Genomic DNA, 23,889 nt, shown 5'->3' with positions numbered 1-23,889 from the left:
CACCTGTACCCGCCAGATCCGCTACACAAACCTCACCCTCACCGCTGTCCCCCGCATACAACGAAAGACCTCTAGCGGCAGATCCTTCTGCTACCTCGCCACCAAGACCTGGAACACCCTCCCGACCCACCTAGGGCAGACCCAAGACCTACTCACATTCAGAAGACTCCTCAAGACCTGGCTCTTCGTGCAGTAGCGGCACCCCACCTCCCTCAGCACCTAGAGACCCTCACGGGTAAGTAGCGTGCTCTACAAGTGCTCTGATTGATTGATTGATTGATTGAACCGGACAACATTAGGCACAGCTACTGTGACTTGTACAGGTGATGAGTTTATATCTGTTCATACAAACGTTTTAGAAGTTTTAGATCTGTTAGCAAAATCTGTAGATTCTCGAAAAGCACTAGAGAATGGAGTTTCCCACAAATACTCTCTAGGATTATAATGAACAACTTCTTGACGCAATGCTAAATTCTCCTGTTTTAACTTATTTATTTCTAATTGCATTTGTTGTAACATATCCATTACAGTCGAGTTTCTTTCTACGTCCTCACTGAATGCTTGGGCCATTGCTTGGCCATCAATTCTTGCGTCTTCTTCATCCACATATCTCTAGGAGAACCTAATTATTGTCAAGGCTTGTGCTTCTGTTAAACATTCACTCACCTGAAATCCAGGTCGTTCAACTTGAGAGATGTGAAGATGTATCTCTATTGCCCTATTGAATTTACACCAGACCAAACTGAATTCGTAAACACAGCCAGTAAGAAGCATACTTCCTAGGGAAGGGGGCATAGGGACAAAATAATAAACAGACAGAAACACTCCAAATCTTTGCTTCAAACAGCTTTGCATATTCTTGCTTCTCTGGAGTGTGTCTTTATATGCATAAACATAAACAACACCATTTTAGTTTATGACTTTGGACTGAGATTAGTATTGACCTATAAAACAAGCAATTCATAAATATTCCTCTCTATTCTGGGCTTGTCTCCACCAGAACATTATACATGAAGTAAATGCAAATAAAACTCAGTTACTTTCTGTAAAGGAATAAACACACCTTAGCAATTATCACCAAGCTCTAGTACTTTAATTAACATCTAATGTTGTCTATTATAACTCACTCATGAATAAATTGTCAGTTTTTTGTAAAAGGAATCTTGTTTTCAATAATTATATTCTTCTTTTATCTCACAGGACCCTCTTAATGTCAAATATCAAAAGGATTGATTTCCTGAGACAAGTAAGTATTTCTTATGTTGTTTGTAAAAGTTATCATGAATATGAGCTGACTCAAGTTTCTATGCGCGCTTTGATTCCTTAATTATTCCTGTCTGTAATCTTGAAACGGAAAAGCTAGCGTATCATCACGAAAATTGTCTTTAAAAGAATTGTTCAAATAAACGTACTTGTTTCATTTGCGCTTTATTTAAAGGACCCTAACCTTACTTCATTTTCAAAACGGAGACTCCTTTCCAAATAGGACCGGAGGAGCCACAAACAGGTTTCCTTTGCTGCGGGGGGAAGCACCTTTCCAAATGGGACCGGTGGAGCAAGAATGAGATCCTTGGAGGGGAGAAGAGCGAAGCAGTCTCCCCCCGCGGATTTTCGCCCAGGTGGACAGACCCGGAGCGATGACGCGTTAGAGCAGGGCAGCGCGCGCTTATATTGCTGCGTAGGTGTTAGTCAGGGGAGAGGCGCCATTTTATGTTCCAGTTCTAGGAGGCGGGAGCTTTTTAGGCGAGGTTGGTCAGTCAGGTGTTAAAATAATAAATTTACACAGCTTTTTTTTTAATACTGTCGCTTACCGCTTGGGTCATGGTGTCGCAGGAGGCACTACAGGAGGCGCTCCGCGTTATAGTGGCAGCGGGAAGAAGCGACCTACTGGCGGCCGGAGTTGACGGTGCAGCAGCGCCCCCTCTCAGGCCCCCGAGGAGACAGGTGGCGAATGGCGTAAGGAGGGCCATTGAGGTGTGCAGACAGCCGGCGGCAGCGAGAAAAGGCACAAGGAGAGCGCGCTCGGCCAGAGGTGCACGCCAGTCCGTGGGGCATGCTCGGCAATTGGTCCTGTGGAGGGGACAGTCTTCACGCTCCCTCTCTCCAACATTGTACGAGGGTCTGGCTGTTTTGTCAGGCGGCTGGGTGAGTTGGCTACGCCCCCGATTTCCAGGGAGGGGTTAGCAGTGGGCGGGCCTGGCCCAGGTCCTTCTTGTATAGCTGGTGGAAGGGACAGGCCAGCTAGGGCAGCCTCAGTACGGCAGGCACGGCCCAGGCCACTGCCTCTTTTCAGTGTACCCCAAGTTTCAGATGGCAAGGCAGCAAAGGGGGCAGATAAGCGCTTGCCGTCTAACACAGTGTCAGATGCCCAGCAGCCACAGCTTCAGCCTTTAGTGGATTACTCCAGTGGCAGTGATGAGGACACAGGGGCCACGCCACATCATGCTGAGTGCCCCAGGGGTCAGGAGGAGTTACTGTACACAGGGGCGAGGTCCCGGGAGTTAGATTTTGAGGAGGCTGGGGGATCTTTCCGCATCATGGCTAATACTTCAGAAGCTTTTACAGACAGTCTCACAACTGGCCAGGATGGGTTGCTGGGGCAGGCTTTGGAGGAGAGTTCTCAGAGTAGGGCTGTTGGCCTGTCAGAACCATACCAGGATGACTTTATTCATTACATGTATGACAATGGTTTGGAGCATACAGATTTAACAGGGAGTACATTTTCCCGGTTGCACGCCAGCCACCAATAGGTTTTGGGTCTGAGGAGCAAGATTTGGGTGCCACTTTAGAAGGCCAATGGGTGTGGGTAGAGCATTCTTCCCCCATGGACACGCAACGGAATAAAAGGAGATTAAGGGCTACAAGCAGCAAGGTGCCTCTAGCGGAGGAGGCAGATAGTGCGTCAGGTAGTGCAGTAGTGGAGCGGGTTCAAAGCAGGGCTCAGACAGGAAATAGGGGAGCGCATGGCAGAGACTCTGCGACAGACAGGGCGGCCACTGACCAAGGTGGTTTTGATGTGGAATTTTTTGCGGATTCACATCAGGCAGACAGGCCTTTGGAGCGAGGGCCTGTTTTTGATTGGGCAACTTATGACGGGGGTGTGGGTGATGGAGAGTGTCCGGGAGGAAGCCAGCAAACTTTCGCCTCACAAGCTACGGGGGCAGAGGACGCGTTTTTCCTGCAGAACTCGGATGAGCGGAATGTTAGCGAGCCTCTAATGGGTTTGCAAAAAAGACACACAGCTCCATCAGTGGGCAAAGGGAGGGGGATGGGGGCAACAAAATCTGTTCCATCATTTCAGGTTCAAGATGAAGAGGCGGACTCTGAACTGCAGAAGGAGAATCTCAAGCGGATATCTCAAGAAGATTTGAGACGCAGTGAAGAACAGCTTTCAAAGGGTAAGCCGCGTTGGTGGGGGGCATGGGATGTTGTTTCACAGGTTGCTGGTAAAAAGGTACAGGACCACGGTGTTTCGGTGCACAGTCAAGTGGCGACTTCAAAGGCAGGTGAGAAGGGTGGTAAGACAGTGCAAAGTATTACTCACGACAGCACGGAAGATAGATCATCCGTGACAGGCAGGTTACCGTATATGGGTGTTTCAATGCCGCTAGGTACACATTTGTCACAAAAGACCAAGCAAAAGATATGGCAGCATGATTATGTAGACGTTTTTCGCTTGTTACATAGAGATGTGCAAGCGAGAGAAGGGTCCAAAGAGGAGGAGATGGAACTGGCAAGACGCCCCAGAGTGCCTAGAAATATAGATAATTGGTCATCGGCCTTTCTAATTTTTTCTAGCATTTACTGTGAAAAAAATCCGGAGAGGGCAGTTTCACTTTTCAAGTACATGGATGTGGTACGTAAGGCTCTCATGCATTTTGGTGGCTTTTCCTGGCTGAACTACGACGAGGAGTTCAGGGCCAGGATGAGTATGAATCCTGATAAACCATGGGGGGACATAGATACAGAATTATGGTTGCAATGGATGTCATCCTCTCAGCTTACAGAAACCACTCATACAGCTAGTGGCTTACCGGTAGCGTACCGGCCCTTTCCAGGGCGCGCCGCCCAGGGAGGGGCGGGGTCAGTCACAAGGGGACATCCAAGCAGCATGGGCTCCTGTTGGAACTACAACAGAGGTTATTGTAACAGGCCATACAGTAGATTCAAACATGAATGTTCCCAGTGCGGAGGCAGACACATGCTCTTTCAGTGCCTTACACCAGCATCAGACACAGTTGAACATACACCCCAAGCACAAGGCCGGGCAACGAGAGGCAGGGGAGCTCCACTCCCTCCTATACCAAAAGGCTTTTACCCCAATTAAATGGGAATTGTTTGTCCCTTGGCTAGACAGGTACCCGGACATGGAGGCGGCCGCCAAACTGTATTGGGGGTTTAGGGATGGATTCAGAATTGGTTACCAGGGCCCCAGATGCAGGTGCTGGGCAGAGAATTTAAGGTCCGCAAAAGACTTTCCGGAGGTAGTGTGAAAGAAGCTGGAAAAGGAAGTTCGTTTAGGCAGAGTGGCTGGTCCTTTTGCGGAGATGCCTTTTGTTCACTTTATGGTGTCCCCGCTAGGGGTCATTCCCAAGAAGTCTTCAGGCGAATTCCGCATAATACATCATCTTTTGTGGCCTGAGGGTAGATGAATCAATGATTTCATTGCTGATGAGGACACAACGGTCTCTTACACCACAGTTGATGAGGCTTTAAAAATGGTTCAAAGTTTAGGAGATCATGCTGAACTAGCCAAATGTGACATTCAATCTGCGTTTCGCTTGATCCCGATCCACTCCATAGATTTTGAGCTTTTAGGTATGCAATTGCATGGCTATTTTTATTTTGACAAAGTTTTACCAGTGGGTTGTGCAGTATCCTGTGCCCTTTTTGAGTTATTCAGCTCATTTTTACAGTGGGTTTTTCAGCAATGGTGTAGGGAAGGCAAGGTGTGTCATTACCTTGATGACTTTTTATTCATGGGTCCAGCGCAGTCCAGACATTGTGAGAGAGGTTTACGAATTTTTCAGCACATGGCTGAAACATTTGGGGTGCCTTTAGCACAGGACAAGACGGAGGGCGCAAGTACGCGGATTACGTTTCTTGGCATAGAAATAGATACTGTGGCGATGGTGGCAAGACTTCCTAAGAAGAAATTGGAAGAGATTAAGTCATGTTTTCAAGAGGCTATACAGGTAGACAAATTACAACTGAGGCAAGTGCAAAAGCTATTAGGATATTTGAATTTTGCGTGCAGAGTGGTAAGGGCAGGCAGGACTTTCTGCAGGTTGTTGGGCATGGCCCTGTCGGGAGCAACTCTGCCACACCATAGAATCCGGCTCACCAGAAATATAAAGGAGGATTTGAGAATTTGGCTATTATTTCTGGAGGAGTTCAATGGAGTGTCACTATTGTTCATCGAAGAAGGCATGAAGTGGCAGGTGCAACTTTATTCGGATGTGTCAGGCTTGAATGGATTTGGCATTTTTTGGGACGGGCGCGGGTGCGCCAAAAGGTGGTCCGAGGAGTGGATTTCACAAGGTCGTAGCATAGCGTTTCTGGAGCTTTTTCCCCTTTTGGTAGCTCTGCAGGTATGGGGCCAGGAGCTTAGTAACAGAACGGTCCTTTTCCACGTAGACAACATGTCAGTAGTTCACTTAATAAGTAGGCAGAAAGCTAGAGACAGGAGAGTGTTAGGTCTTTTGAGGGCTTTCATGTTGTTGAGTCTGCGTCTGAACATTGTTTTTCGGGCAGCACACATTCCAGGTATCACTAACACAATCGCTGATGCACTCTCTCGTTCCTAGTGGGACAGATTTCGTGGGCTGGCTCGGGGAGCAGCAGTCAAGAAAACACTGGTGCCTCCCAGCGTCTGGGCGCTAGGGGACTGAGGATACTACAGCTGGTGGAGAATTCAATAGCGTCATCCACACAACAGCGTTATATGCTGGCATGGAATGAATTTCTAAGTTGTGTCAACACTTTCGACATTGTAAAAAGAGGAGAGAGGTGTATTCCAATTATACTTGACTTTGTTTGAACATTAATTGATAAAGGGTTGTCGCATAACACGATAGCGGGAAAGCTTGCGGGGATTTCCTTCTACGGTCAATTGTATTGGGGCCTGGATCCAAATAACAATCTATTGGTAAAGAGAGTTTTGAGAGGTTTGCAGAGGGCGAAGGCTGCCTGTTTACACACAAGAGCACCAATAACTTTTGATTTGCTACAGCAATTGCTATGGTCATTACCTAAATCTTGTTACAATGTTCATGAGATTAGGCTTTTTAGATTAGTTATGATATGGCTCTTCTTTGGAACATTTAGAGTTTCCGAACTGTTAGGTTTGAAGAATGACTGCGGGTTCTGCGGCAAGGATGTTTGCTTGGAGGGTGACACGTTAAAAATATGGTTATGTAAATCAAAAACAGATCAGATGGGCCAAGGAGTGTGGATACACCTAAATGTGACCCAAATACAAGTTTGTTGTCCAGTACAAAAGTGGAGGGATTTTCAGTCTTTTAAAGGTTTTCTGGGTGGGCCGATTTTTGTGCATGAGTCAGGTGACAAGCTTTCGAGCCACCAGCTGCTGGTGGTCATGAGACGCATTAGGTTTAAATCCATTGAACTATGCAACGCATTCATTTCGTATAGGAGCGGCATCAGAAGCAGCTTGTTTGGGGCTGGGTTGGAGCGTGATCAAGAGGATAGGAAGATGGAGTTCAAACTGCTGTGCACGCTATGTGAAGAAATAAAAAAAAAAAAAAAGAAAGACACCATAGACATCAGTCAAAGTCATGAGTTGTAAGCATCACTTTTTATGGTTTGAGTTTTTCTTAATAGGTTGTTTTTCTTTCATCCAGGTGACATTTGGGGCTTGAGTCCGGCCAAAAAACAAATTTGGATCGTAGGACACTCATTTGTGAAGTGGGCCGCGATGTTTGCTGACCATCAAATCTATGGTAGGAATTTGGGTATCCCCGGCGCTGGACATGAACTTTACTGGTGCGGTAAAGGGGGCATGCGCTGGGAGAATTTGTTCCCTCTATTGGCAAAGATCAGGTATGACAGAGGTGGGCCCGATATGCTAATCCTCCATCTAGGGGAAAATGACCTGGTGGCATTATCGGGTTTACGTTTAATCAAAGCCATGCAATTAGATTTAGCTGTGATATCCAACAATTGGCTAGGGACCAGTCTAGTGTGGACCGAATTTGTGTTTAGACAACAGTGGAGGAATGCAAGGAGCCATAGGGCTATGGAAAAAGCCAGAAAAAAGTTAAACAGGGCTATGAAGATTTTCTGTGTGGGTTTGGGGATCCAGACAATTGCACATGACAGCATCACTGGGAAGGAAGGCCATTTGTTTAGGGAAGACGGTGTCCACCTCACACAATTGGGGATGGCTTATTACATACTTGAAATAAGAGACATGTTATCAACATTTTGAAAGTGGATTTGTGGGTGTCTTCCAGAAGGGAGGAATAAAAAAAATAAAAAAGAAGAAAAGCAGGCTGAACTGAGCAACAACAAAATAAGATAAGAATGTTTTTTTTTTTTGGGTGGGGTCAGGAAAAATCCAAGGTTTTTCCTGGGTGGCGGAATAGGGGGAGGTCAAGATCTAGAGCGGACTTGACTGTCCTTCATGAGAGAGGGTGGTGGGAGGTACAGGATGGGGGAAAAGGAAAGAAAAGATGGAAAGTGCAAGATTTTGAAACACGGTGGTGAATTCAAGAAAAAGGAAGTTATATTGGTTTTGGAACAATACAGTTATAAACAAACAAATGCAGAAATAAATGTTATGGTTTTGGTACAATATGCAAATTTAACGGTTCTGAAAATAAATGTAAAATTATAACTGTTTGAAGGTTTGCGGATATTTATGAAATTGCCTGATCTAACGAATAAAAGTGGCCTTTTATGCTACCAGTGATGTTTGTCTCATTGCATTGGGTCTGGATTATTTCGGGCGAACGGGTTTCCTTTACTGCGGAAGGAAGCATAACTACGTCGGACCGGAAAGCCAACAAAGCGTCAGGGTTGCCGTGGAGGCCACTCAGAAACCAGCTGTCAAATAAAGGATCTAGGACTACAGGTTAGAAAAGGAAATAATGAGCGCCAGCGCGTTTGTCCATGCTCTCATGGTTTAAATAGTTTTCAGGAGGGCGGGGTTCTCTAATGCCAATGCAAGAAAGAAAACGTACTGCACATGACCCAACAGTCTTTATGAAACATGCCTACTCAAAGATGCAGCACATGAAATAACCTATTGTTTCCACACGTGCTTACTCTGCAAAGAGGTTCTGGTTCTCTAATGCCAATGCAAGAAAACGTGCTGCACATGTCTCAACAGTCTTTCATAAAAATAAGCACTAACAAATATACATAAATATTGGCAAAGACAAACATGACTTTTTCTATGATTGACAAATGGCCTGACATGGAAAACAAATAAGCACTGGCAAATACAAATAAAACACATGTGAATTAGACTTTCTGTTTATGTTTTTGTATGAGGTTGAGCATGGTTCTTTACAAGCGTGGTTCTTTATACAAAACCCTAACAGGTGGGTGATGTGGTGCCTGCTTGTCATTTCCCACTATCTTGCTTTGCGAGGGTGTTGCAGGGATTCTGCTTAGGAACAAAACTACGCTTTGGACCATAGAACATCAGTAGATAGGGACTAAGTCACCATAACTCCTAAGGAACCTTGAGACCGAGTCTGACTACCTATAGTGTCTCACTGACCCTCTACCTCAATTTCAGAGAGACAAGTGAATTGGCACCCCAGAACACAACACTCCCGGCCTTCTCAGGGATCGTAGTGTCAGGACACCCCCTTTTGTTCACACATGCACACTTGTCCACAATAAGATGACAAACATGAATGAAGTTTGAAATTGTATTTAAACTATTGTGCTCTAGAATTCAGTATACGTGTTAGAAACAGAAAACAACTGCCTGACAAAAATACCACCAGCATAGAGGGCAAACCATATGTTATGAAATGCCCTGTTGTTTTATAAAACAGATTAGCCTAGCCTTCCTCCCCTTCTACAGAAGCAAACTGATTATGCAACAAAGAACTCTGGGATTAGTAGTGAACCCAGTACCTTAGCATACACAGAGGGACATTCTTCATCTCGAATACAGCCGTTATCTTCTCTCAGAAAATATCTGTCTCTCTCTCTCTCTCTCTCTCTGTCTCTCTCTCTCTGTTACATTTCTGTGCGTACCAATATGTCTAGGTTTACATGTTCATAAACATCAGATGCATTTCTCCGTTTTGTTCCGTTGTGAGTGCCTGACCAGAACAAAATAACAAGGAACATTGTTGTTTGAACTTGTCTGCTGTTCAGACTCAATCCTAGGAAAGAACAGAATGAAAAAAACAACTGCAGGTTCTATGTGAAATTATAATGTGGCACTAAAGCAAACATGTTTATATAGTAAGACGTGCAAAGCAAATGCAGGTTTTGTTGTGCACAGCTAGACTAACAGGAAAAACTACAAAGGGCTCTGTAGAGAAAACATGACACCCTCACCATGGTCAGGAAGGAAGTATGTAACAGGATAACAGAATTCTGGAGATAAATACACTCAAAGCCATCACTAAGGATTCACTATTTTTGAGGATCCACCAAATGACAATTTGAAAAAAAAGAAAAAACAATATCCAATTAGTTCATGTCAGAGGAATACAGATTGTAATTAGCCATTGTAGCCGCAAAGGACTCCATAATGGGGTCCGACTCCAAGTAAATGGAAAAGTCTGCGTTCCAGTTCATAAGTTACAAAGAAAAGACATGATCTTTAGCTCCAACAGATGCAGATACTGTCACCAGGTCACCTGCGTTGACTTCAACAAAACTCTGATTTAACAATCACTGTGATGATGCACAGGAACTCCTGTTGACCATTTGCCCAAGACTCGGATTCAGTAGAGGGCGCAAACCCAAGGAACAGTCCTGATAATGTGCCGCTTAGGGACTCATTAGGAGTTTGAGATACAGGGCAGCAGGCATCTGTAGAGACAGGCATCTGCCTTGTGCCAATTGAAAGGGGAACCAGATGCTGTGACATACAGGCTGCACGCAGGTAAAGTAGGCACGGCAGAAGGTTAAGCACAAATCCATATCAAATGCCTGCAGTGAAACCATGCCAAAGAGCGGAAGCATACTCTCACGTTAGTGCTGGAGAAATGCCAGGTCCGGGCAGCCACAAAAGGAATATCCATTACAAAACAGCTGCAACAGGATGAGAATGCCTCAAATGAGAAACAGCAGTAATGGGAAGCCACTGAACATGCTGGAACAAAGTGCATAAAAGCCGGAATTCCTCCAAACATAGTTTGGAAAGAATTGGCAAAGCCTCCAAGTTTTAAAAAATGGGCTACACCCACTGTATGAGAAGCATTAAATATTTGATGTATTGATTCACAGAAATGCAGGGTAAGACTTGTTTTTCATAAAGACTACATTTCAACAGAACTTCTAGCCACCTGCAATTCGAATTTCTTGTGGTCTGATGTGTGAGCCACCTCATGTTGGAACTATAATGCTTTGAGTCTTCTTAGCTTGTTTAAATATGCTTTCAAAGTTGGAATGAAAGGTTACAGCAAGCTATCTGCCATCCCATGTGGGGGGGGGGGACAGGACGTTCTTGCAACCAGTGACTAACTGGGAAATTAATACAATATACGGGGCTCTCGCCCGCATACCACAACAGTCTTGATTATTAAGCATGAGATAGCTTCCATTTGAAAGTAGAGTTATGAAGGGAAGAATTGCAGGAACTGGAGTTCCCTTTAAATAACAAACTAAATTAGGTGCAGAAATAATACAAGCACTGTGGATTTTAACAAACAAGTGAATGACCGGCAGTGGAGTCACGCTCCTCTCCCATAAGAAAACCTTCTCTATCAGCATGTTCATAGCAATAGGTAAATGGCAGGGACCATAACTCATGGATGTTGCTTCTCCCAAGGGGCTCATATCTACCTATTGGAAAATGTTCATGCAAGCTGTAAAATGAAATATCAATATCTGCAAGGAGATACCTCGGTGCATTAACCATACTGCTGAAGCCTCTTGGTGCCAAGGGCGGTAAAAGCAGACCAATCATGGCTCTCAAGAGCCAAACTGTGACTGAAAAAAAACATTGGAAATAGCAAGTGTTTTTTAAAACTTTTTATGAACTATATCATTATTTAAAACTGTACTGTGTGTATTGTGGACAGCAAAAGTGCAACCATGGCGATTCAAATGTCGATAATCTAATATAATAGGATACGACTGATCAGGTTTTGAAATCAGAAAGAGAAGATTATTAATCTGTGATTCACAGGCCTCAACCCCTTCCTGGTACTCCAATTGAGTAAGAATGCCTTTAACAGGCACGTTGGTATCACATTTAATTGGATACTGAGGTTGAGGTTGTGGAGTGGAACATATAGGAATTACATGGAAAGGATAATCTTTATCCCATCCACTGGTTGCGAAATAAAGCAGGGGACAAAGCAAGGACCCATTCAGGAGCATAAGCTTGTTTAACTGCATCTGGCAAGAAATGTGAAAAAGAAGCGAGGATACAATCCCCACCCTGGGGACAAGCAATAATTTAAGGAGAAGGCCAATCCACCTGTGATAAAAGAACATCATATGAAGAATTGAAATTGTCCCAAAAAGTAGCTTCGATGGTGCGCTCAAAGTCACCTTTAGTCTAAGTATTCAAATGAAAGAGTGTGTCAGGGGGTGCAAAACGGGTATCTGCGGTCTCTACCATGACAAAAGCTTCAGTTGCTCTCGCCTCCAGAAGCTGGTGGAGTGTCTTGCACACAATGGTGACTTCTGCTGCACTGTTGAGGAGAGTCACTGCCCGACTTAACGCCTGGGGCTGCAACTTTCTCTTTCTGAAAAGGGGTTTTATAAGGAGGTGGTCGATCCTCCTTCTTGATCTTCATGCCAAAAGAGCATTGCATGTCCTGTTTAGGTTGAACTTAGGGGCCAATTACAATGTCGGTTTGAAAGGTTCCGACTGACAGTCGGGTTCTCCTAGACCATGTCGGAACCCGACTCGGGCGCAAACAAATTCGACCAACCGAGTACGATGCTCGCTGTCAGAAGGGGAACCATTCGGTCATTCTGAATCAGTTCCAACCGGCACTCGGAGATTCCAAGTCGATGGGAGATGATTCATTAGGCTCAATGGACAGCATTTCTGACCGCCCAGTTACGATGTCTGATTCTGACAGCCTTTCCGAATCGGTCTGTCTGAATGAAAAGGCTGTCAGATACTGACTTCGAGCGCCCCTATCAGGCCCCCCTTCATTCTGAGGCCTCCAGTTGGGGGCCATGGGGATGCCTAGGGGACCCCACTGTAAAACCATGCACTGTGTGGCAGGCACCATAGGGAGCCTGCGACAGGGTGCAAGGTTTTCCACAGACACCCATTTTCCCCATAGCAGCCTGTGTTGTCGGTCGGAACACAGGCTCCCATTGAAGCCAAAGGGAGTCCTTCCAAATGGTGTTTGGAAGCATCGTAATTCTGAGCCGGTGTCGGAAAGAGGAAACTCCAACCAACATCGTAATCAGACCCTTAGTCTCCTTGTCTATGATCAGATTGCCCTCCTCTGTCATACTGTTGCTCAGACGAGGAGAATGGGCATCAGGAACCTGAAAAGATCAGGAGTTTAACTTTTGAATGGTCATGAAATTTGTAATGTCGAGGCTTGGAAGCAATTGTAAATATAAAAAGGGCTGCCAGTATTGTTTAAAATTTAGTGATTTCAACAAAAGAACTAAATTTACAAAAAAGTGCAATATGCATTGTTGATTGGTTTGATACATTATCACATGGACAAATGTGTAAATCTTTTGTCCAGTCATTGGTTTTGGAATGCTTATCAGGCGGTGGAAGATATTTAATATAAAACGAGTTAAAACAAATCCATGTTGGGCTTTTAAAACATTAAAAAGGTATGGTTGCAAGGAAAAAGAAGTCAGGACCATTTGATTATAATTCACAGTTGGTTTACCCAATTCCACGCATAATCACAAATCAGCCACATGCATCATTGTAGGAATTTGCGATTCCTAAAATTGCGAAAATTAAGGAATCGCAATTTAGGAATTGCAAATTCCTATGCATTAAGAATTCGCAAATGTTTTTGCAATTTCTTAATTTTCCTTATTTGAGATTCCTTAACTGCGAATCGCAAATAAGGAATTGCTTTACATTGATTACTATGGGCCTAGAGGCCCATAGTATCAATGGGAAGGCATTCTCATTTTGCGAATGCGCAATTAAGGAATCGCAAAATGAGAATGCAATTTCAAGGGTGCAGGGGGGTCCAAAGGACTCCCCCTGCACCCCTGAAATGTCACGTAAGTACATTTTACTCACACACATGTCCCAAGGGCATGTGTGTGTGTAAAATATAAGTTTCAAAAATGCTTTTTTTTTTTCATTTTTGAAACTTTTCGCAAATTACCATGAAGGTTTACTTCATGCTAATTTTCCCCTTCCAAATTGCAAATTCGCAAATTTAAAAAAATCATGCATAGCATTTAAGAAATCGCAAAATTTGCGATTTCTTAAATGCTATCACAATTTGAGAAATCGCAAAAAATTGCGATTTCTTAAATTGCGGAAAATGAAAAAAAATGATGCATCCCAGAAAAGGGTTTTGCATTCGCAAACGGCCGAATTTTGCGATTCGCACCGTTTGCAAATGCAAACCAGCTTGGTGCATGTGGCTGTCTGTTCTTTCCTCGTGATGTTTAACAAGGTTTCTGGATGCTCGTAGACTTCCAAACGGCCCATTTCTGTCAGGGAATCTTTAGGGCCATTTCAGAGTCACAAAAGTCCTTAACTATGCACGATTCAGGACCATATGTTCCGAAGTCCATATTTTATGCCATAGCAAGGGTGGTTGAGTCCATATCAAGTCAATTATGTAATTAGTCCCCTGCTTAGAGTGACATACATAATTTGAGCTACTGGAGGGAAGTGCTAAAAGGTTTTTAAAAAATAATTTTTCTGCCACCTGTAATGATTCAACGTTTGCATAACCCTAAATGTCCAAGCCATACATTGCAATGGTTCTACACACTGCAGAAATACATTGATAACATCTTATTAGTTGTATATTCTCCAGTTTTCTAGCAAAATCGTGAAGTGCTAAAATGGATCTTAAAAATTGCAATCTTCTTGATTCAATAGCTCTTTTCCATGTACCTTCACTATCAAATAGAAAACCCAGATAGAAAAACTTTCTAGTTTAGGGTAAAGTTTTGTTTCCTAAGTGAATATTGCCACATTGCGTCCCTCCCCCAGCCATTTTCATAAGAAATGTCTTACTTGTGTTAATTCGGATCCCTACATTTTCCATAAACAGGGTACATTTATTAGGTAGGCATTGCAGAGCTAGAGGGGTACGCACCATTAGACCAGCGTCATCCGCATAAAGTAAAACTGGGATTGGTTGTTATTTTACATGTGGCAGATCCTCACACAAACTAGCCAGAGTGTTACCCACATTGTTTATATAGCGGTTGAATAGAAAGGGGGCGAGCATGCACCCCTGACGGACTCCTTTTTTCTATTCTAAATGGGCAGGTACAATCTCATTTAATGCCAAACTGTACCCTTGCGTGGCTGTTCGAGTACAGAAGTCTTAAGAGAGCAATATTTGTAGAGTCGATACCCATTGAACTCATCACTGACCACAGTTTATCATGGATAATGCAGTCAAAAGCTGACGATAAGTCAACGTATACCATGTACAAATTACTATCTTTAATGAGCGTGTGTTTGCCCCATAGCAAGTTCAAGTTAATAGCTTGCACAGCAGTGCCAATGCCCTGGTGGAATCTATATGTAAGTCAGAGATACTGTTGTTGCTGTCTGCCCAGCTTTGTAACCTGACTAGAATTATCCAACCCACCACCTTTACTAATGAGTCAAGTAAGGAGATCGGTCTGTAGTGTGATGGACAGTTTCGGTCACCTTTTTTAAATATTGGTACAATTTGATACTCGGCCCAGGTCAAGGGTAGCCCCATACATTAGTAAGATCTAAAGGCATTATAAAGGTCGGGTGCCCAGAGATCAATATTTGCTTCAAATAAATCAATAGGGATGCCATCTGGACCAGGAGCTTTGTTTCCCCAACTGTATTTAAGAGCAAGGGAAACTTCTTCTACAGTAAAATTTAGAGAAACCCAGTCGGTTGCGGGACAAGCACCTGTGTGGCAACCTCAGCATTTAGAGTTGGATGATCAGTTGCACTGGTTGATTTGATGAATAGAGGGCAGAGAGTGTGTTATCCACTCTTCCTCGGTCACGGCAATCTCGATTTTGGGTGTATCTTTATTACTGATGAATGGGGAGTTAACCACATGCCAAAATGCAGTGGTATCATTACTTCTGCTAGCCTCATACAATTTCTCCCACATTTCCTCTTTTAGTGTTTTCTTATGTTTTTTAGAGTGAGCCTGTATTCCCACCTCCAATACTGGATCTCATCCATATTTCTAGGTTGTTTCTTCAGTGCTCCTATAAGCTTTTTATAGGTCCTGCTGCATACGTGATTGAACCATCCCTTCTTGTGTTCTGAATCTGCCTTTTGCCATGTTAATAACCCTGCCTTAATGGCGCCAGTTATTTGTTCAAAGGATTTTGTAATAACAGTAGCCTCCTTTCTGTTATCCAGAAAAACATTAAAGGCACTTTTATGTTTCTGAATTAGATTCTCTAAAAAGACATTTGGAATAACCATCAACCAGTGTAGTGCAAATCCGTTATTTCGAATGATCTTTCATTTCTCCACTGCAACGGTACATGAAGGGTCCCTCGGCTCCTTTACCTATCCCAGGTATAACGAAAGGCTCTGAGGATAGTGATCACTTAGATCACAATCTTGTATGGCGAAATTGCCAATGTGAGTTGAATAACGGGTTGAGAAAAGAAAGAAATCAATAATACTATTACCGATAGTGCTGTCAAAGGTACAAGGTACCTCGGTAGGAGACTCGCCAAGCTCATTGCAAAAGCCTAGATCATATTTGAAAATGAGCTTGTTGAGCCTCCTACCATACCCAGAATGTGCAAAATGGGTGGCATCTTCGTTTGTTGGTGAAGTCAACCCACAGAAGGATTTTGAAGGCAGTTTGCATAGCTGGATATGAAAATCCCCCACCCAGAGTAGTATTTTCTCCCCAGCCCCCTGTAGAAGAATGGTGTCCATGTCACTTTCAAGGGAGGACAGTGTGGACAGTATATCAGAGCCGCAAGCATTGTTATAAAAATGTACTAGACAAACCATGAGCCGCCATGAAAGAACAATGCTAACGATTTGATAAAAGGAAATGCTGGCCTTACGTTTTACAGGAGAAGAGGAAGGTATATTTGGTACATACGTACAGAAACCACCCCTATTTCTACCATGCCTAGATGGAATGGCTGGTAAATTATAGGTTTTAAATCCATTTAGATGGCAATGATCTATAACCCATGTTTCTTGTAGGCAGACTATAGAAAAATTATTTATACGTTTTAGCCACTCTGGCAGATTAAGCTTACTACACAACCCAGCATCATTCCAGGAAATCGCTGTACTACTAATGGGATCTAGGTGTGTGGGTCACTCAAGCCCTGTCATTTTTATAAGACAAATTAGCCTAGGCCCCCTCCCCTTCTACAGAAGCAAATTTTTTAAAAATGAAAGATCTCTGGGATCAGTAGCAGACCTCCTACCTTAGCATACACTGATGGAAGTTCTACATGTGAGCTACAGCCATGACCGTCTCAGAAAATATATGGCTCTCTCCATGTGTTACATTGCTGTGCAAACCTATATGACTAGGTTTACATGTTCATGAACAACAGCTACATTAATGTGTTGTGTCTAGGTGAGAGTGCCTGTCCAGATCAAAATAACGACGTACACTGTTGTTTGATCTTGTCTGATGTTCATAATAAATCCCAGGAAAGAACATAACGAGAATACAACTGCAGGTTTTGTATGAAATACAATGTAAAAGACACACATATGATTGATGGAATGTAGAGCAAATTAAACATTCACCCCCACTCAAGAGATCTGGGTTAAGTCCATCATTATTTTGCTCACCATGCAAACCCAGTTTAGACCCAGCCATATGCAAATCAGTCTTGACCCTGTGCTTCATGGGAACAGTCCAGCCCCATCTGCCAAGCCAGGTTCCTGGACCAGAAATAAGCATTCTGGGACCAGTTTCAGGGCAACACCCCTCATCAGCCAGGCTAGCTTGAATCCAGTGACACAATGAGCCCGGGACGCACGTCTGGGGTTACAGGGCGCACTTAGGACACTGAAACGAAAGACACACAGATGATTGACGGAATGCAGAGCAAATCAAACTTTCACCACTAGTCAAGAGATATGGGTTAAATCCAATGTGTTTTTGCTCACCATGCCACCCTGTGTAGACTCATGGGAACAGTCCAGCCAGAACTGACAGTTGAGGCTGGACTGTTCCCATGAGGCACTGGGCCAATACAGATTTGCATATAGCGGGGTCTGATCTGGGGTGGTGAACTGACTAAAGAAAGATGATGGACTCAGCCCAAATCTGTGACTGGGGTTGAGTGTCTGGAAGATTCAGCACTTTGTCCATCATCTCCTAGTGTTTGCTTTGTCCGCCCTAAGTTGGCAGGGTATACCTAGACATGAGTCCCTTGGACATTTTGCCACTGGATTCAAGCTAGCCTGGCTGATGAGGGGTTTTACCCTGAAACTGGTTTCAGGATGCTTGTTTCTGGTCCAGGGAAGCCCTTGCTTGGCAGGACTGTTCCCATGAGGCACCGGGTCAAGGCTGTTTTGCATGTAGCTGGGTCTGAACTGGGGTGGCGAAGTGAGCTAAAGAACAATGATGGATTTAACCCAGATTTGTGACTGGGGGTGAGTGTCTGAACAGTTTTAGTGCTTCGTTCTTCATCTCCTTGTATTTGTTTCGAAAATACAATGTGGGTATAAAGCAAACATGTTTATATAGTAACATTTGCAAAGCTAATGCGGTCTGTGTCATGTACAGTTAGGTTTACATAGGAAAAACTACAATGGGCCATAGTGAACACATGACGATGGAATTAGCCAATTAGGTTCAGGGGTGTGCCTCATCTCACAGGAAGTGTTTATTAGGGTGTGTAGGCACCATAAAGATAGGTAGCCCATTGGGTACTACCCATCACCACCTTTATAGACCCTAAATTTAGTATTTAGGTAGCATCCCTGAACCCTAATGTACATTCGATGGATACAGAGAAGAAAAGGAGAAAGAAGAGCTGCTGACCCCAAGACTGAATCTTTGCTGCTGAAAATTGCTGCCAAACCGTGCCTTCTGCCTTAAGGACCCCACAACCGTGGTATGCTGTCTCATCCTGCAACTGTAAGGCCTCCAAGAGGGAAACATCCTTTACAACGAAACTTTTACAAGGCAGTGCTTTTACAATGCAGGTTTTACAACGAAAACCATTACAACGCATTGCGCTGGAGGGCGCTCTAGGATAGGGAATAGATTTAATTTACTATCCAACACCTTCCCTAGTGTCCACGGGGACTGGAGTTGGAATAGTAAATTAAACTATTCACTATCCAGCACCCCAAAGCGCTATGCGTTGTAAAGGTTTGCGTTGTAAAAACCGCGTTGTAACAGCATGCGTGGTAAAAGCATGCATTGTAACGTCATACATCCCCTCCTAGAACCTCAGAGCTCCTTGAGCCTTCTACAAATTGCCAAAGAACTCCCTTGGAGCTGAGGTACCGCTCCTCTAGGACTCAGATACAACACCCAAACTAAAATTGGTATACCAATTCTGCAGGGTTTGATCTTTCTCCCCACCAGGTTTGGAGACACCAGGACATACCAGAGCCATGCTTTATCTGTGGTATCAGACCCTCTGAAGCATTTACCAAGATGAAGAGTCCTTTCAGGATTCCACCTCTCCAGGAAGCAAGCAGCTCTCAAGGCCCCTGAGACCCACTTCATGAGTGGCCCACCTATCCTGTAATCCCCTCTCCAAGTTGCCTGTTCCTGAATGTGAGGATAGCTTGATGGGCACTGCCTGTCTGATCTATCTGCTCTACACCCTGCCCGGCCGGCCTTGGTAACAACAATCCAGTAATGATCCTGTGGTTCTGAGACCCTTGCAACCTGCTTCCTTGAGTGGAAACCCCTTGGACTTACCTTTATGTCCCTTTGTGCAGTGTATTTCCAAGTGGCCTCCTTCTTCGTAGCACAGCAGCTACCAATGACCTAGCACCTGCTCCCGGCCGAGTACATCACACTCCCGAGTATCTGCTGGTGCAACATTGGGCCTGGCCTTGCTTCTTACCTAATTCCAGAAGGTTAACTTCGAAATCCAATTGTGTGATTTTATATGCATTTTTCTCTTTTCTCCCATTGACTACAATGGTGTGAAATTGCACACAAAAGTAATTCATTTTGCAAATTTGAAAAAGTCACATATTAAAAAGTACTTACTTTAGAATGAAGTTCTTGGTCTAAAAAATTACATACAAATCTGTGTTATTTTTATAAATTTGTCTCAAATTTATTTGTGTGTATGTGTGTCTCATTTATTGCCTCTGTGAGTACAACTATCATCTCATAAGCCTAACTGCTCACCCACACTAACTCAAATAGAGTGTTAGTATTATCTAATTTTGCCTCTGTATACCAATCTGGGTCTCACTGGACTCGCTGCACAGTGTACCTCAATTTAGTACACTATAAAGAGAGCCAGCGTCCTAAAGTATAGAACAGTTGCTGCTTGAGTTCCTACTTTTATACCCTGGTGGGCTGGTTCTGGAAGGTGGGAGTAGAATTGAAGAGCATGGAATGTCCTGCAGCCCCTTCCCTGGCTCTAAGGTAGTGTGGAAATTGACTAAAAACTCCCTCTTCCGCCTGGTGTCCCATCATGCACCCTATTCACCCTAACACCGACCAGGCAAGCCGATTTTCCTACTTCAAGCACAGATCCTGTTATACCCCCTCTTGCCTATTTTTCTCTTCGTTGTACTGGCACATGCAAAGAAAATAATGGCCAGCCATCATGTATCTTACGGGTTTCCGTCCCGTTCGATATTTTCCCTTAGACCAGAACGGAGTCAGTTAAGATGGTTGGCTCGCCAAAACCCCCCCTCTTCAACTCTGTCACAGAACAAGCAGCTCTCGCTCGTCAATGATCTCTCAGCTTGCGGGGGCAGCCACGGGTTGGGTCAACAATCAAGGGAAAACCTGATGAAGCACATGAGACAGCCATGAAGAAGAATAGTTAACCACAGCCCATTCTCCTTCCTCCCAGCTATACCATTGTGAGACATCACCGCCCTTGTGTAAGAAGTAAAGAACGCACAATGCCTCGTCCTCTTTACCTTTCCGACAGAAACGACCCTGTAACAATGCCTCGATTCTCTGTCCCCAGACACTAGTAACTCTGTAACTTGTCACCACAATCACTCCAATGCAATATGTTTGTCTATGTGTAAATGTAATCCAAGTTATTCTTTAAACGAGAACAAGCATGCTATGTCTTCCGTATGATTACATCATGAATGATTGAATCAAGTCCGGGGGAACTCCTTCTTTTGATTGTACTCATAATGTATATAAGTGCTGTTATGTTCCAAGTAAAGCAGACTACTCCTGAACCCGCTTGGTGAAGGAGCTCTCCCTTAACTCGAGTTCTGGAATAAAACCCTTTCAACTCGAAGACCACGGACTCTGCTCCTCATTTTATGTATTACCATTTCTTGTGTAATTATAGAAATTCCGACAGCGTAAATAATTAGTTTTTATTTACCACATTAATTGGCGCCCGAATAGGGACGCTCCGTCTTCCCTACGCGCCGGCGATGTAAGTCGGGTCCTTGTCCCTTCAATACTTTCGACGGACTTCAAGTGCACAAGAGCGGGGTGTTCCCGCTAACTCCCTCGAGACGAGGAGGAGACAGACTGCGACTGATCATCCACACGAGGCGGTGAAGAAGATAGCGGAGCGTCCCAACCCAGAGCCCGACCAGTGAGAACGCCGAGTCCGAGGTCTTTGGAGCCCCGATATTCCTGCGCAAGCGTCAAGAGTCCGATGACCAGGTCTTCAAGTTTTGCTTCTTGGTGAGTACCACTGGGAAAGTATAAAGACGGGTTCCATTTTTGGAAAACGGTAAAGACGTGTCTCATTCGTGAGACCGGTACAGTTGCACTGTAAATGTAAATGTATGTAAATGTAAATGTATAGGCATTTATATAGCGCACTACTTACCCGTAGGGTCCCAAGGCGCTTCGACCGCTGCGAAACCCTTCCTGGCTTCCCTGAGAGATGGTCCCTTAATGGGTATCTCCAGGGTGAGACCAGGCATCCCCGGCGGTCTGGTGGGGCCGTTAGTGAAGATGAGGCAAGCTAATGCCCAGAGTTGCCGAGTGTGAACGCTGATCAGAGTGGGCACCGAGGCGAGAGAATTATCGAGTCCGCTGACCCTGGTCCAGAAACCTGCCGCACCGGGAATCGAACCCTGGTCCCGGGCCGTCCTCTGCTCTCGGGTCTGCCGCCTCTAACCAGTGAGCCACACTACTTCACTATATTCTAGTGTATAAAGTGTTTGTTTTGTTTTTGTATATTCCAAGTCTTTTTAACCGTAATTAGTTGAGTTTAAGAATGCCTCTGTTTTCCAAATTACCTACGATCGGCACCAAAAAGAATCTATTAGAGAAACCAGTTAAAATCCTGCCTAGAGATACACCTGGACATTTCATGTATAACAAACATGGATTGAGTGCCATATTATTCTTAGACCTTTGGGTAGACTATACCGAAAAATTAGAAATGGTGCATAGATGGCCCGCCGCAGGTACCTGGGACATAGAATGTATTATGAGAGTAGAAGAAGAGTTATGGAAACGAAAGGAGAGGCCCTCACAGACTGAAGCCATTGAGTTATGGCGTAAGGAAGCACATAGGAGGGCCCAGAAAGAACTAGGGAAAGTCGAGAAAAGTAAGAGAATGTCGGAACAGGCTAAAGAAAAGCAATTACAGGAAGAAGGTGAGAAGGTTTTAGCTGAACAGGCAGATAGAGAAAGAAGCGCCCTTGTTACTGGCATTTATCCCGTTTTGTCAGAAGAAATTATAGAAGAACATCCCAAATCCCCAGTGAAAGTAATTCCCACTGCTCCCGACAATTTTCTCCCTGCCTATCTGTCGGAACCACCCCCCGCTTATGTTAACATGCCTAGAACACGCCCGTCTACACGTGCTCCTGAACTAGTAGCCGGTGGTTCCACTTCTGATTTAGGAGTGTCCGGGAACGGGGCTGAGGATAAAGACGATGCCCCGCCTCTTGAGTGTCCTTTCGACCCCGAACCCGGTAGTGGCCCAATGGCCACGATGTCAGAGAAATTAAGACAAGCCCTGGGTCAACTCCAGAAGGTCCCTGATATAACGAAGCATTTGGATAGAGTTTATGAGTTCATACGAACAGGTGAAGGTCCGGATACTCTGGTCCAGGTCATGAAAAATAGAAAAGTTCCCATCAGAGGACTGCTCCTGCGGTTCATCATAAATTGTCTGATCCGGGAACTAGACCCGGGTAATGGAAGCGTAGACTCTGAGTTAATAGACCTTAGTGATCAGGTACACAGGGGAGCACACGATCTGGGACATCAGATCGACAAAATAACTAAAAGACTGGTTAAGAAAATTGTCACCATCCACTCTGAGAAAGTCACACAGGAGGACGACTTAGAGGAAGTTGAGGGTCCGACACTAGGTAGAATAAATTTCATGGGTGTAGCGCGACATTGTCCTGGCTCCAAGTGGCGAACCCCGCGAGTGTCGCGGACAGTTAAAAGATTAGATCCTTCTCCGGAAGACCTTTTTCAGTCCACAGAAAGAGCCCTAGATGAATGGATGGACAATGAGCCTCCCCTTACTCAACAAGAAAAGGAATTGGCCCGGTCTGCCACCCATTGGATATCACAGCACCCGGTATACGGCCCAGATATAGTAGCACAAATGTTTATGGCTCTTCCCCGAGCAGAACAACGGCTAGCAGGTATTTATATGATCCAACACCTGGCTACCTTATACGAGAATAACTTCCACCGATCAGATAAACTATACAAACTGTTACAAGAAGTAGTGACAGAAAGATGGAGGTCTCGGGGACCGGAATTGATCAATACCATTCTGGACCTGCGCCTCCGTTACCTCCAACTTAGCTTAGCTTCATCAGACCATGAACCTTACAGTATAGGCCAATACCCCTTACGAGAAGTCCACCCCATACCCCAGCCAGATGGTACACTGCAACGAATACATGTGTATACTCCCCTTACCAAGTTAGAAATATTGGAAATGAAAAAGATGGTGCCCTCTCACGAAAAAGATCCCGGAGGATTTCATAGAGAGTTGAAGGATATCCTCCAAATGGGTAGTTTTACATATCCAGATATAATCATACTACTTAAAGTAATTCTACCTACAGGCATATTTGACAAATTGAAGGAAAAGGACTGGGAGGTGGGTGGTAAAAAGATTACGTGGACTGCCCTAGAAAAAGAAGAGACAGACCGAAAACCAGGTGAAGGTCTAGGTGAATGTGTAAAGGAATTACCCAGTCTCCTCATACAGGTCTTGCCTCTGTTATTGGCAACAAAAAAGGAAGATTGGGATGCCATTTCTGCCTGTAAACAAAAGCCAGACGAGGATACAGGTGATTATTACACCAGATTGGAGAAATGTTTCTCTATAAATAGTGGACTCGCACATAGTAGCGAGGCATATCCTCATCTTTTTGTGTCCAAATTGGTGGACAACGCCTTACCCCCCATCAGAAATAGAGTGTTGAAA

Source organism: Lissotriton helveticus, chromosome 2_2 (assembly GCF_964261635.1).
Source record: "Lissotriton helveticus chromosome 2_2, aLisHel1.1, whole genome shotgun sequence".
Taxonomy (NCBI): domain Eukaryota; kingdom Metazoa; phylum Chordata; class Amphibia; order Caudata; family Salamandridae; genus Lissotriton; species Lissotriton helveticus.
Note: the sequence above shows the minus strand (reverse complement) of the source record.